At 41.4% G+C, this 15,035-nt stretch overlaps 1 protein-coding gene across 2 annotated transcripts in view; it reads left to right on the forward strand.

Annotated features, from left to right (window-relative positions):
- The window catches only part of MSR1 (macrophage scavenger receptor 1), a 130,076-nt gene that overhangs the window by 94,504 nt on the left and 20,537 nt on the right, over positions 1-15,035 (forward strand). The window lies entirely within an intron of this gene.

Below are 15,035 nucleotides of genomic sequence, written 5' to 3' on the forward strand. Positions count from 1 at the left end.
AGAGGAGAATGGAGGAGAAGGGATTGCGGCGTGACCATCCCCCCTGGGGGGTGATTTCTCGCTTTCTGTCTCTATGTCTCTCTCTGTCTGTCTGGCGAGCGCACGCGCCCTACAGTGAAAATCTCTCCAAAAAAAAAAAAGAGATAAAAATCCTTGCAGAAGATCGAATTCCAAAAGAGCATTCTCGATCTCTATGCTTAGGCTTCTACTTGCAAAACTACTCCGGCAATGGCCTTCCGTCTTTCCCCAAGTACATTACTCAGAAACATGTTCTTCCTGGAATACTCACCAAGCTTTATTAACACTAATGAGAGTTACTTATATGCACCTGGGGAAGAGCTACCTGCTAATATTCTATCTGTATTTCAATAACTGGCTCAGTTTTAACATGTCAAAGTATAATGATTGTCCTATATTTCTTTTTTAACTCCATACTAGACTTTCTCAGTAGCACTAGCTATGAGTTAGCAGAGCACAGTGAGGTGGGGATGGCGCTAGGGATCTTGGATAAATGCTGCTCATTCTTGACAGTTGTATGGTGCATAAACCTTTCTGTGATTCCACTAATTGTTGCTACAACACACAGCATTCCATTAACACTCTAGGTGTGTTCCTTGTCGTGTGTATAACTAATAGGTCTTGTAAATTAAAATCAGGATTGAAATCAGTAATGGATCCAGCAGTTTGCACTTGTCCTGTTTAATCCCAGTCCCAGGTGACAGTCATAGCCTGATTCTCATCAACGTCAAAGAGTAGTTAAAAAAAAAAAATCATAAAGTTTTGGTCAGTTCTTCTGCTTCAACCAGATTTGAAATCTGTCCAGCTGTGTGTACAAATGCAGAGGCTGTAGAGAGACTCAACACTCACTCTCATTCCTCCACATCCTCTGAGGACCACGTGACTTTCTTGTCCTTCTTCAGAGAACCGGTCCCTGGCTTCCAATCTGACAAAAACTTTAGCTTTGTGCTAATAACATCATTTCTTTGGTGCAAATTAAGGTAGCCTATTATTTGTCCTGCTCAACCTTGCATCTCTAGAAGATGCTGCTTTTATGAAGAGAACCCCAAGGCCAAATTCCCTACAACAGTTAGCTTTCTGGCACATGAAGTGCCCAAGAAATTCTCCCGTTATGACTTGACCTACAGACCTTGATCCTTTGGGGGGTTACCATAGTTATTCCCATTTCCTGCTTCCCCTAAACTCTTTAGCACATCCGGCCTGATCCACTTCAAGGTAAAATACCTGAAACCCAGTCATTTCAAGGGGGCCATTTAAAGGACTATACTGTGAATTCTTTAGAACTACACTTCTAATTATATTTAGTAGAGTTTTGAGTTATCATTTTTTTAAATGAAAAAATGGATATATCCTTTTAATTGAATACGAATACTCTGTTTATGTGCACAATATTTTCATACAAATTCCAAATGGTTTGCAGTATACCTCATCTGTCCCCTATGAAAAGATCTGTTCTTTTACAAAACATTCTCCACCTGAAATTCTCTCCTGTTACATTGTCATTTAATCTTTCCTCCTGAAATGCTATTTTCACACTAAAATAATGTGTAATATTTTAATCAGAGTAACTAAATGAATAAATTATTACTACTATATTGAAACATGTTAATGCTCTTGTAATCTTTTATTAATAATATTTTAAGCTACTTAAAGTACGTGTTTCCATGACAAAGTGATCATTTTTGGAGAGGGTATGATGTCCTCAACTAACAGTCTATCAGATATAGTGGTTAAATTCTCATCTCTAAAGAATACTTATGCATTCTCAAGTTTATATCCAATGAAGTACTCTATTTCTCCTTTTATTGCACATAATCAAAAACACGAAATATAAATGAAAGAAGAAAAAGGAAAATACGTTAGACTCCTTGAACTGCCCAAATACAATACTACAGACTGGGTGGCTTAAATAACAGAAAGTCACTCTCTCACTGTTCTGGAGGCTGGAAGTCCAAGACCAAGGTGTTTGATGGTTGGTCTCTCCTGATGCCTCTGTCCTTAGCTCACAGATGGCCTCTTCTCACTGTACCCCACACATAAGTCTCTGTGTGAGCCATGAGCTCCTGGCATCTTTTCTTCTTCTTATAGGACTCCAGTCCTGCTGAATTAGGGCTCAGCCCTTATAACCCCATTTAATCTAACTACCTCTGTAAAGGCCCTGCTTCCAAAGACAGTCACACTCAGTAAAGGACTACGCTTTAGAATATCAGCAGATGGTGAGGTGATTAAGGCTCTGGACTCCTACAGTTCAAGTTCTGGACCTGGCAGCTTGAAAATCACGCTGGTCACATGTGTGTACGTTCCCAAATTGCCAGGGGGAGAATGGAGGAGAGAGGATTGCAGCATGGTCATCCCTCACAGGGGATGATTTCTCGCTTTCCCTTTCACTCTCTCTCTGTTTCTCTCCAGCGAGTACAAGCGCCCTACTCACAAACCTAAAAGGAAAAGCATAGTCACACTAGGGGGTAGGACTTCAGCACAAGATTCAGGGAATACAATCCTCACAGCACAGGGCTGGGAGTGTTTCAGCATAAATTCAGTTTTCTTTGTCTATCTGTTGGTTCTTAAAGAGGGCATAGGTCGTACCCTAAATAAATTTGAGGCATTCTTGTATTTTTATAGCTGTGAGGACGATTTGACTTTTTCTAATTTCTTGCTAACATTTTTATTTCACATTTCAGTGATACTCTGTTACATGATGGCATTGCATGACATAAACACTACTAAGGGAATGAAATTCAAGTAGATAATAACCAATGGTGATGAGACTAGGGACAAATAGAATGACCTGAGCAAATACTTCTAATATTCTTCACCAGATAATCACCATCAGTGTAAAGATTTTAAAATAGAACATAACAGAAACTTGCTTCAAAGAATAGGAAGTATTGGTCACATATTAAGAATCGCAAGAGATGGGTCTTGCATGGCAGAATCCAGGAGGTCTCACTAATCAGTTGGACTCAGCCTCTGTATTGCTCTCTCTTTGTAAGAGAGACTTTTGACTAAAGGGAACATCCACTCACTGGAGAAACAGAGAGAGATTGAGAAAGAAAAGCAAGAAATCATCCCCCAGTGGGGGTAGGGGATGACCACACCACAATCCTTTCCTCTCCATTCTCCTCCTGGGATTTTGGGCGTGCACGCATAAGTGCCTAAGATGAGCTTCAGTCACCGGGTCTGGGACTTGAACCACAGTTGGCCATTTGGGAGGCCAGTGTCTTAGCCACCAGGCCACTTGCTGGCCCCTCGGTATCTCTCTTTGTATAGGTTACATTACCTGTCAGGTAGGTGCCGCGCAACTGACGACTCTGGAGACAGTCTTCTCTACAGCACTTCATTTCCCCAGGTTCTGAATACAGGAGCTCTCCCCTTCCTCCCCAACCCTAGGACCTTATAAAGGGCCCCTGGCCAATCGCACGTTGTCCACGTGTGCGGAAATCAGTTCTCGGGTAGGGATTGGCTGCATGTGAAGTTCCCGTGCTCTCCACGCTCCTCGCGCACCACTTCCTCGAAGTTGTTGTTTACAACTTCCAGCACTTAGTGAGCTTCCGCTAGGTGCCATCTTTAAGATGAGGCTGTAGGCGATGGGCGGGGGCGCTCCACAGGTAGGCACTTGCTGTGCTGCGCTACCTCCACATTCAGCTAAGTCTGGCGAAGAACTCACTCACCTTTTTCCTTTCACTTGACTTTGCCTCAATCTCAAGTTTTCCTCTTGACTTGATTTTGTCTAGAAAAATTAATTCCCTCCTCAACCAGATGAGGTAAGTATCAAATGGTGGATAGTACAGGACTAGACTTTAGAATATCGGGGCACAGAGGGTACTAAGAAGGTAGATCGAGCTCACTATGTTCAATGATATTCAGAAATATTCTTGCCGATTGCTTATTGGGCAACAATGTGTTAGTTCAGTTCTTCCTTACTAAATAAAGATAGTTCTCTAGGTAACCATACTACATTTTGGACTGGTCTAGATGTTATTCTCAGGCCATGAAGAACATTGGAGGGACCTCTGAGGCCTTTCTCATGTAGAAATGACCTGACTTTGAACAGAGATTTTGATTTCAGGGACTTGTGTTATGGACATGTGATTTCTAAAAGCTCTTCCTTGATGTTTTTGGGGTGTTGGCAGGGATTGGAGAGGGTTTGCCCTCTTGATGTGTGCGTGCTGAAGAGAGAAAAAAGTGAGAAATGATCCCCTGGGGAGGATGACTACACCACAGTCCCTTCTCCATTCTCCTCGTGGGATTCTGGGCACACCCACGCAGGTGCCCAGTGAGGTTCTCTAGCCACTGTGTCTAAGCCTTGAACTGTGGCGGGCCATGTGGGAATCCAGCACCTTAATCACCATGCCACCTGATGGCCTCTACTCTCCCTCGGTTTTAAGGTACAAAGTAGTTGAGAAACTTCTTTAACGTGTGATACCTTTGTCCCACCATCTCTCTTTACAATCCTTAGGCCAGACGCCTGAGATTTTAAGAAACAGTACTACTAGTTATAAAGAGTGACCCCTCCATGCCTGGCACTCTGCACAGCACTTCAGCACTTCATGTACCTGCTCGGCTCAGCATTCACAAGGGTGCCTTCGCTTCACTATTTTCCCATGAGGATTTAGAGCAGTTAAGTTACCTGTGAAAATTGCAAAACTGGGGGCCATGTGATAGGTGTGCAGGTTTCATCTTGGCTTGTGTGATTATAAATTGTATCACTTAGAGACAGCCTACTATACCGCAATCGGACTTTCCCCCTCAGACTTCTTGAAAATCCAATTACAAGAGTCCTATGAGGTAATTACAAAAGATGTCATAATACAGGAAATGCGGATAGTCACAGTGACGTGCCCAGAGTCATAATGCAAAACTGCAGCACAGTTAAATCTAGACCCCTGGTCTCCCGGCTTCTGATTTCAAGAAGCATCTGTGTCTTCCATCTGATCTACCCTTTCTCTGATGAGTAAAAGTTGTATTCCTCTCTTTAAGCAGAGTATTTAGTACCTCAACCTAAGATCCTACTTGTTGAAACACATTATTTTTACAGAGGATTATTTTTTTTGCTCTGTTTTTCTTTCTGTTATGACCCAAACAAAATATGCCATTCTATATATTTTTTCTCGTTTCTAATAAATTATCTACTTTGGTGGCTCTAAAATGGCCAAGGTTTAAGCAAATGGAAATAATGTTTTCTGGAAGTGAGAAACAGCATCTTTGTTAATTTTTTGAAGTTGTCCCTAAACACTTCTGAGCATACTTGTTGGAAATGAATTGTGGCCTCTCCTGGCAGGTACAAATGTGGGGAAAAAAAAAAACAACACTATTGTTTTCTACCATGTGCAAGAAGTCAGTCTGATCACAGCTTGCAGAGACCTGAACGGTTATGAACATAAACAATGCCAAGGAAGATGTATATTGTCTTTCGATTTACCTCCAAGTCCAATTCAAGGTACAAACATCCAGTTACTTTGGGAAAGTATTTTCTTTTCATAAAGGGTCAGAGAATTCTGTACTGAGTTGTCAGCCCTGCCAGTAAGTGGACAGATTAAACTTTAGTGAGCCAAATTTGGGTTATTTTTCTTCATAAGACCCACATCTCAAATCCCCTACCGTCTACGGTTTCAGAGCTTCCCCAGATAACTTCCAGTATAAAATATAATTAATAACCTTATTACTTCCGTTTATAAGTACTTTACAGCTTAAAATGCCTTTATTCCTATTTGAAACCTCAACCCTAAGAGGTAGGTGTCATTACTTGTAGGATATAAATGGGCAAACACAGGTTGAAAAGTTCAGCTCACTTATCAGTGTCTCAAAGGCTTATAAGGAAGGACAAAAGGACTTTGGGCCAAGGCTCACATTTTCCAAAATCAGAAAAAATGCTTATGTGATTATGCTATTTTATGATGGATGATTTCTGATGGATTTCTTTTAGATAAGCCAGGCTCAGCATCTTAATGAATGACATGATTCTTTTTATGTCCTAGAATTTTAAGTGAAGAGTAAATTTTTAAATACTCCACAAATAGATAAATAAAATTTTGTTTAGAAAGGTTTTAAAATTATTCATTCTAGAGTAATTCTAGAAATTAAGATTCAGAAATAAAACATTAAATACTAACAAGATTACTCTAACATGATAGCAAATATCCCAATACTTAAACTCTCTCTCCCAAAAACAACAATATGCTCTTTGCAATGCAGATATTTTTATTTCATAGGCAATTTCTTTTTCTTTTTAGGTTTTTGCCATAGGGTTCATGTGCTAGCTGGAGAGAGACAGAGAGAGGGAAAGTGAGAAGTCACCTTCCGGGAGGGAAGTCCACGCTGCAATCCTTTTTCTGCCATTCTCCTTTCAGGATTTTGGGCATGCACATGCACCAGGTGTGATTTTCAATTTGCCAGGCCTGGGACTTGAACCATGGTCGGCCATGTGGGAGTTCGGTGTCTTAACCACCACACTACCTGCTGTCCCCTTTCATTGGCAATTTTAAAATCCAGTGGTAGATGCTCCAAAGAGAGAACCAGCAGTTAGCATAATGGCTATGTCACTGGATTCCCACGTAGTCGACCACGGTTCGCGTCCCGGACCCGGTGGCCTAAAACTCACGCCGAACGCGTGTGCGTGCATGCCCAAGATCCCGAGAGGAGAATGGAGGAGAAGGGATTGCGGCGTGACCAACCCCCGGGGGGTGATTTCTCACTTTCTGTCTCTATGTCTCTCTCTGTCTGTCTGGCGAGCACACGCACCCTATAGCGGGGGAAAAAAAAAAATCTACACAAAGAGGGAAGTATTGTTTAAACATCAAATTCTTCTTTCATTTTAAATATTTACCACCTGTTTTAGGAAGATTATGTTAAAGGTCTGCTGGGTGTTTTACTGACAAAACTGAGAAATTAAATACGTGTTGATACGTCCCTACTCTGAACATCTGAAATCCAAAGGGCCCTCCAACTTGAAAGTTGTTGACCATCATGACGCCACATGTGGGAAATTCCACCACTGACTGACTTCGTGTGAGGAGTCACAGTCAAAACGCTGTGATACGGAAATACTGCGTGAAATTACCTCAAGCTATGTGTATAAGATGCATGTTAAACATAAGTGAATTTTATGTTTAGACAAGTTCCATCACCAAGATACTTCATTGTACATATGTAAAATGTCAAAAAATTGGAAGTCCAAAACACTTCAGCCCTCAGGTAACTCAGATAAGGGCTACCCAATCTATATGAGAAATAATAGCAGCTTCTAACTTTTTAAAATTTTTATACATTCAAGTAATTTAGTCTTATTCATAGTTTAGACTTAATAATATCATCCGAGTTGAATGCAGTTCACTTAAAGCAACACATTCTCTATATTTTGGTTGTTTAGCAGTTGAACTATGGGTATTCCATATGATCATATTTAATTTTGCTAACTGATTAATTTTCAGCATCACCAGAATATCAACTACTTAGCTATCCCATAGTCTTCACATCTTGAGGGTCATTTGTTCTTTAATGTTGAAGTAAAATTGTTTGAGCTCCAAACCCACATTTTAAGGCATTTCCAGTGCTTCCTATCTGCAATAGTTTGATGAAAATACAGAAAAATTATACTCTAATTTTTTTCTTATTTAAGTCTCTGCCGTCTTTGTGGTTATGGATTTTTAAAGTTTATATATCTATTTCTTCCATGAAGAAGAGACAAAAAGGAGGACAAAGAAATAGAAAGACAGCACCAAAACCAGGGTTCCGACCCACACTCCACCCCCAGCTTCAGCCAACGCTGGGTCTCGAGCAGGTGTATTCCTGGTGGACTCAGAGAGATCTCTAGATGTGAACTAGGGCTCTTCCCAGAGGGTTCGGCCAGCCTCACAGAACATCGCATTTACCCTGCCCTGCTCTCCAACCCCCGTAGTCATGAGTGTAAGCGTGTTTCCAAACATGAATGTCCATGTGAAACTTTACAATGTGACCTTATTTGGAAGTAGGGTTTTTGCAGATGTCCTTAAGCTAAGTGAGGCCAAGTCTGTAAGAGGAGGTGGGCACACAGCGACACAGGAGAGGGGTACGCATCAACATGGAGGCAGAGATAGATGATGCAGCTCCAAGTCAAAGAGTGCCATGAATGGCTGGGAGCTTTTGAACCCAAGAAGAGGCAAGGAGGTCCATCAGGTGGGATGGTGGTGAAGGTGCTGGACTCCATGTGGCTTACTGTGCAGTTCAAGTCTCAGACCCGGTGGCTTGGAAAACATACCAGGCATGTGTGCATGTGTTTCCAAATTCCAGAATGGAGGAGAGGGGATTGTTGCGTGCCCACCCCCTGGGGTATTCTTTCTCACTATCCCTCTTTCTGTCTCTGTCTCCACTGAGCACACACACCTGATGACGCATGAACCAATGGGAGACACGCCCACCTGGACTTTTGAGATGTCAGCATTTGCCGTATTAACTACATGTGTTTGTTTTTTAGGAAATAGAATGTCATAAATACAGTTAAAGCCTCATTATTTCCTCTGCTTTCCAGAATAAACCTTTACACTGGAGTTTAGATTTCCTTCCATGTGTGTTTTCCTATATTTACTACAATATGTATGTGTATGCACAAACAATTCATGGTGCTCTGTTGTGTGTCATTTTACATAAATACTATTATACAGTAGCTCTCATTCTGAGCTCGTTCTTCCCCTACATGTTTATGAATTTCATCTTTATTTGAGCCATAGACCCTTTGCAGCAGTAAAGAGATTAGTAAGGATGCAGTCCACCACTAATTTTAATTAAATTAACCCTCATTTTAAATATGGTATAATTAAAGAAAACTGGAAAAAGATTATACAGCTTCATCTCCACAACCTATATGTCAGCAGATTCAACTCACTGTGTTTGAAAGATACACATTTTTTAAAAAAAAATCCAATAAAAAATAATATATTGTAAGAATAAAGATAATATAAATAAAAAATACAGTATAACAACTCTCTCCATAACATCTACATTGCATTATGTACTATAAGCAATGTAGAGGTGATTTACACTTCCCTCACAGATGGGAGGATGTACATAGTTTATATATAAATACTGTACCATTTTATATGAGGGGTTCTGGTGTACATGGTCCCTCTTGTACACTGAGGAACAATTACAGATTCACTTTATGTCCCATTTTCAAAATCATTGTCAATATGTCTGAGACCTTCCTTCCAGTCTTGTTATATGGCAAAAAGTAAATCTAGTTTTTAAGTCAATATCACCACTTGTTATATTATCTTCTCTTCCCATTTTCTTTTCTTTTGCAATGCCAGAAGACGTGTGTGTGTGTGTGTGTGTGTGTGTGTGTGTGTGTGTGTGTGTGTTTGTGTGTGTGTGTGAGAGAGAGAGAGAGAGAAAGTACCCCACAATGGGTCTAGCCCTGGGGCGTTCCTCTTCCTCCAACCCTCCCTCCCGTCAGGACCTGGGCATCCATACACGTTCACCCATCCAGCATGATTTTCAAGCTGATAGGTCTGGAATTCACGTCCTTGCTGGATATGTTGGATTTGGCTCCCTGCACACAGCTAACCCGCTACGCTACAGAGCCAGGTCTTCCTCTGCACTTTCTTTCTTTTCCTTTAGAAAAAAAAAAATCAATCGGGCACATGTACTTACCAGAGAGAGACAGCATGAGAAAGAAGGGAAGCAAGAAAGCACCTTCCCTCCCATGGGAAATGGTCACACCGCAACCCCCTCTCCTCCATCTCTCCCCACTCTAGGGACTTTGGAAATGCACACACATGCACCTGGAGGGCTTCTCAAGCTACTGGATCCGGGGCTCCGACTGCACAGTTGGCCCCTGGGATCCGGCAACCTGAGCCACCACACCACTGACGGGCCCATCCTCCCCATTTTCTGCATGGCCATTTTGACAATTAGGTTTAGTGCCCTTAAAACTTTCCATTAAATGTACACATTGTAATTGAACTATTCCTCTCTTCAGAAATACTGAATATGTTTCTGCTGTATCTCCACCTTTAAAAATAAGTTTTCAAAAAACCGAAAATTATCACTGAAATTGTTAATTTTTACTCTATTTGTAGTTACTTCATCAGATTAGATTATAAAACTATTTCTTCTTGGTGTCTCATTGTCATTTATATATATATATATATATATATATATATATATGAATGAGCTAATTGTCTAATAACTAGCTTATATACATTTAAAATTTCACATATAGCTATAAAGTATAGAGACTTTACAAATGCTATATTCTTTCTTACAAATTAGGGAAATAAGGATAGTGCGATTATCTTTAGAAAGTTTTAGTACATGGGGGACCAGCAGTTGGCATAATGGCTATGTTGCTGGACTCCCATGTAGTCAACCACGGTTTGAGGCTCAGACCCGGTGGCTTAAATTCACACTGGACATGTGTGCGTGCGTGCCCAAGATCCCAAGAGGAAAATGGAGGAGAAGGGATTGTGATGTGGCCATCCCCGGTGGGGGGAGGTGATTTCTCGCTTTCTGTCTCTCTGTCTTTGTCTCTCTGGTGAGTGCATGTGCCCTAAAAAACCTCTCCAAAAAAAAAAAAAAAAGAAGAAAGTTTTACTACATGGGTAGAAGGAAAATACAATGTATCAGAGCAGGAAAAAAAAATCATCTAACCTGATTAAATGTATTTATATGTATATATGCAATATAATATCATATACACAATGTAATATCATATACACAGTATAAAGAAATATGTGTTAACCAAAGAGCACTGGCCAGTCCCAGAGGCAAAATCTCACTGAGAGGTCTCATTGTAAATTAATAAATTAATTAAACTAATAATTCACTAGTTGTAATTTGGCTTCCTGTGCAGACTGCCTATGGGAAGAAAACGGTCTTGTCAAGCAGATTCAAATATTCCAGTTTTGAGGCAATTACATTTCTCATTGTAAATTAAATTGACATTTAGTCCCAGGAGGCTATTTAACATTAGTCTGCCACTAAGAGATAGATCCTTTCTCTGAGCTGCCCAAATCAGGATTCCAAGTGTGTAAGACTCTGCCTAATCCTCCCCCCAGCCCTCTCACCTCGGGAAGATCTTAGTAGCTAGCCCTGCAGGTTTTTTCCCATAGCAGGGCTGAGGTTTGCACTCGTTAAATCAATTTTTTTCTCATGATTTCTCTTATTGTTTCTACATGTAAAAACTATATTCTCTCTAGAGACATAGGAAATATTTAATTCAATTTCTTACATTTCCTGGTATTTTTAAACTTGTGCGAATTTAATCCACTTAGGTAATGCAGCCCAGGTTTCTAAAGAGGGGCTCACCATTCATGATTCATTCATACTGCAGGCAGCTCTTCCTCCAGTGCCTCATAGGTGACAATCCGCAATTCCATCAGGGGCTAAACAGATCACCATAAGGGTCACAGTTCAGCAGAGAAAACAAATGGGTTCACAGTGTTTGCTGCTGAATAACAGAGTGCCCTGAGAGCCCAGGAAGCTTCACCTTCCAAACGCGGGGATTGAGAGCAGAGAAAGGAGAGGGGAGGAGAGGCAGAGAGGAGAAAGCAGCCCTAATGGGAACCGGAAGTGAAGGAGACCAGGCTTATGCAGAAAATGTGAGTACCAAAAGTTACATAAATGGACTAAAAAGACCGAAGGCTACAGGCCAAAAAATGTCTCCAAGGGTGAGACTGGAGATTTGAGCCGAGATTAGTCATGGCCTTTTATTCCCCAGCAGATGCTCCGAAGGAGTACTCTACTAAAATCTTGTATTCTAGTTCATTGTGTTTCTAATTACACCAGGGGTCGCCTGAATTTGTCTGTAAAAAAAACGAAATAGCAAATACTTGGTTTGCATACCACACAGTCTCCCTCTATTCAGTTCCCTTGCTGCAGGCAATACATAAACTAATGCGCATGGTTGTGGTTTTTATTTATTTATTTATTTTTTGGAGCAGCTTTTTGCTATAGGGTACATGCATTCTCCAGAGACACAGAAAGCAAGAAATCAACCCCCAGGGGGACTGGCCACACCACAATTCCTTCTCTTCCATTCTCCTCTTGGGATCTTGGGCACGCACGCACACGCATCCGGCATGAGTTTAAATCACTGGGTCCGGGACTTGAACCACAGTCGACAATATGGGTCCAGCGATGTAGCCATTCTGCCATCGGCTGGTCCCATGGTTGTGTTTAAATAAAGTTTTATTTACAAACCAGACAGCAGGTTGGAATTGGGCTAAGGGCCATAGTTTGCTCCACACTCTAGAAGAGTCCTTTTGAAATAGGAGAAAATTGTGTTTGGAAATACCGAAGTCCAATTAAATCACATCTGATGCCATGGGGCAAGTCTCTCCTACCTGCGAGGCTAGCTGTGGCTGGTTCGTAATTCCTCCCTGTGGAATAAAGGTAGGAATGTCACAGACAAATATATGTATGTCATTGCTGTCGGTACAAAATGGAAATGTCAATACTGCTGGAAATCAAAGCTGTATTTGTACAGAATTTTAAAGAATGCATTGTTTCTTCTAGCCTTCATAGTGGCCTTATGCAGGATACACGTTTTAGTTAAATTTTTCCTGCAACCAGGAAAGCACCAGGCACCAAGAAGTAGCAATGAACAGATATTTTCGTCTTGTAATAGTTGAAAAGTTTGGTCCCACGGAGATGAAATGTTTTACCAATGTTGTCTTTGCGATGTCAGAAGCAGAACTAAAAATCCAGTGTGACACTTGAATTTTTAAGACATTTTCTCCATTTATTTCTCCCAAGAGAGAGAAAGAGAATAAGCAAGCCCCGCTGGGTCAACAGCACACTCCACCCACAGCTTCAGCTGGCCCTGCCTCGTGGGCGAGCGCATGCCCAGCATATTCGGGGAGATCTCTGGACTTGCACCCTGGCCCTTTCCAGGCAGGACTGCCTCTCAGAGCATTGTGGTCTACCATTGCACAGCTATCTGGCTCCGACCTCTACATTTTTTTTTTTAATTTAGAATTTTTTTTAAATTTAACTTTATTTATTTATTTTAATTTGACCAGAGAGGACAGAGTGAGAGAGAGAGACAGAGAGAAGGCAGGCCGTCAGGTCTGGGACTTGAACCATGGTCAGCCATGTGGGAGTCCAGCTACCCTAACCACCATGCCATCTGCTGCCCCTGACCTCTAGATTTTTAGTTTCAGTTTTACTCTAGACACAAATATGAAAGGGACTAGAGAACTAAACATAATAGTATAATTAATATTTCAAAATACACAAGATTTTTTTCCCTTAAATTATTAGTGTGTGAATGTGCTCACCAGAAAGATAGAGACAGAAAAAGGGAGAAAACACCCTCCCCTCTCCCCCATAAGGAGTATTCACACTGCAATCCCTTCTCCATTTCTCCATCTTGTCAGAATTTGGGGCACGTGGGCACATACTAGGGTGATTTTCAAGCATCTTGATCGGTATTGGACTGTGCAGTTGGCCATGTGGGAGCCAGCTCCCTTAACCTCAAGGCTCCAGGGCCAGTCCAATACATGAAGATTATTAAGTATCTTTTATAAGACAGAATTACGGTCTCTGTATCCTTAGAACAAACCTTCAACAATGAAATGCCTTCCCATGCTCACTGCAGGAATTCGGTGTTCATGCAAGTGGCTGCCTGTTGTCCCAACTGTTTTGTCCACAGATGAGCATTTGTCCCAACCCAGGCCATAGACGGACTTCCCTAGATAGTTTAGAACTGTCACTGAGGAAGGGACCATAGAATGTAAACTGAGGAGCTGTTGTTAGCAGACACGCCCTACCATACGGACTGGTAGGAGCTGTTAGCAGACACGCCCTACCATACGGACTGGAGAGCAGAGACGTCCAACTTGCAGCCAAAGTGAAGAATGGTGTCACCTGCAGAGAGAGAAGCTCACAAAGGTTGGGGAGTCCTGAGTAGATTGGGGTCTTGGTCCATCTGTACCTGATTGTGATCTGATCCCTGGGTCCTATGGAACACACCCTGATTCTTAAAATGCATTATCGTTTTCATTTTGGTTAAAGTTACTTTGGTTTCTGAGACCAGGAGGTAGCATGGTGGTTAATGTGCTGGATTGTCACATAGCCAACTATGTTTGAATCCCCAACTCAGCAACTTGAAAATCATGCTGGACACATGTGCATACGTGCCCAAAACCCGAAGAGGAGAATGGAACAGAAGGGACTGCAGTGTGGTCATCCCCTCTAGGGATCGATTTCTTACTTTCCTTCTCTCTTTCTCTCTCTCTCTCTCTCTCGGTCTCTCTCTAGTGAGCACATGCACCCTATGGCAAAAATCTTAAGAAAAAATAAAAGTTACTTTGGTTTCTGCTTTTTTTTTTTATTTTTTTTTCCCAATAAAAAAACAGTAAGAGTCATTGGGTAGGTGCATAGTCAATGGTAATCTGTATTTACCTGATTTGAATCTGGCAAAAGCCTACACTAAGACAGTGAAGAGGAGAATTAAGACAGTTACCCTGAAGAAAATGCATAGACATTACTCTCTCCTACAATCTTTAAGTACAAGAGAAAAATTGCCAAATGAAAAAAATAAATTTTTGACTGAATACATTTGTTTTGGGAGAAGTTTTTGCTATAGGCTGCATGCACTGGCTAGAAAGTCAGAGAGAGACAGAGAGATAGAAAGGGAGAAATCATCCCCTGGGGGCATGGCCATGCCGCAATCCCTTCTCCTCCATGCTTTTCTCGCACACGCGCCCAGCGTGAGTTTAAACCACCGGGTCCAGGACTCGAACTGAGGTCGACTACATGGGAGTTCAGCAACATAGCCATTATGCCAGCTGCGGGTCCCTTGACTGAATACATTAACTTGATGCTAAAGCAACCAAAGACATCGTTCATATCCATAAGACAAAGAGATGACTAAATTCAGAAAAAATTCTGATCTACAATCTTACAGAAAATGCTGCAATTGTGGCTGTGTGTAGGGCTGATTGAGGCCAATGACAAAATGAACCGTTTTTTCATCACCAAAATGGGTGCATGTCGAATGGTGCACGATGCCACCTCTCTAATCAATGTATTGACCT

The sequence above is a fragment of the Tupaia chinensis genome, unplaced genomic scaffold (assembly GCF_000334495.1).
Source record: "Tupaia chinensis unplaced genomic scaffold, TupChi_1.0 Scaffold145057_1, whole genome shotgun sequence".
Taxonomy (NCBI): domain Eukaryota; kingdom Metazoa; phylum Chordata; class Mammalia; order Scandentia; family Tupaiidae; genus Tupaia; species Tupaia belangeri.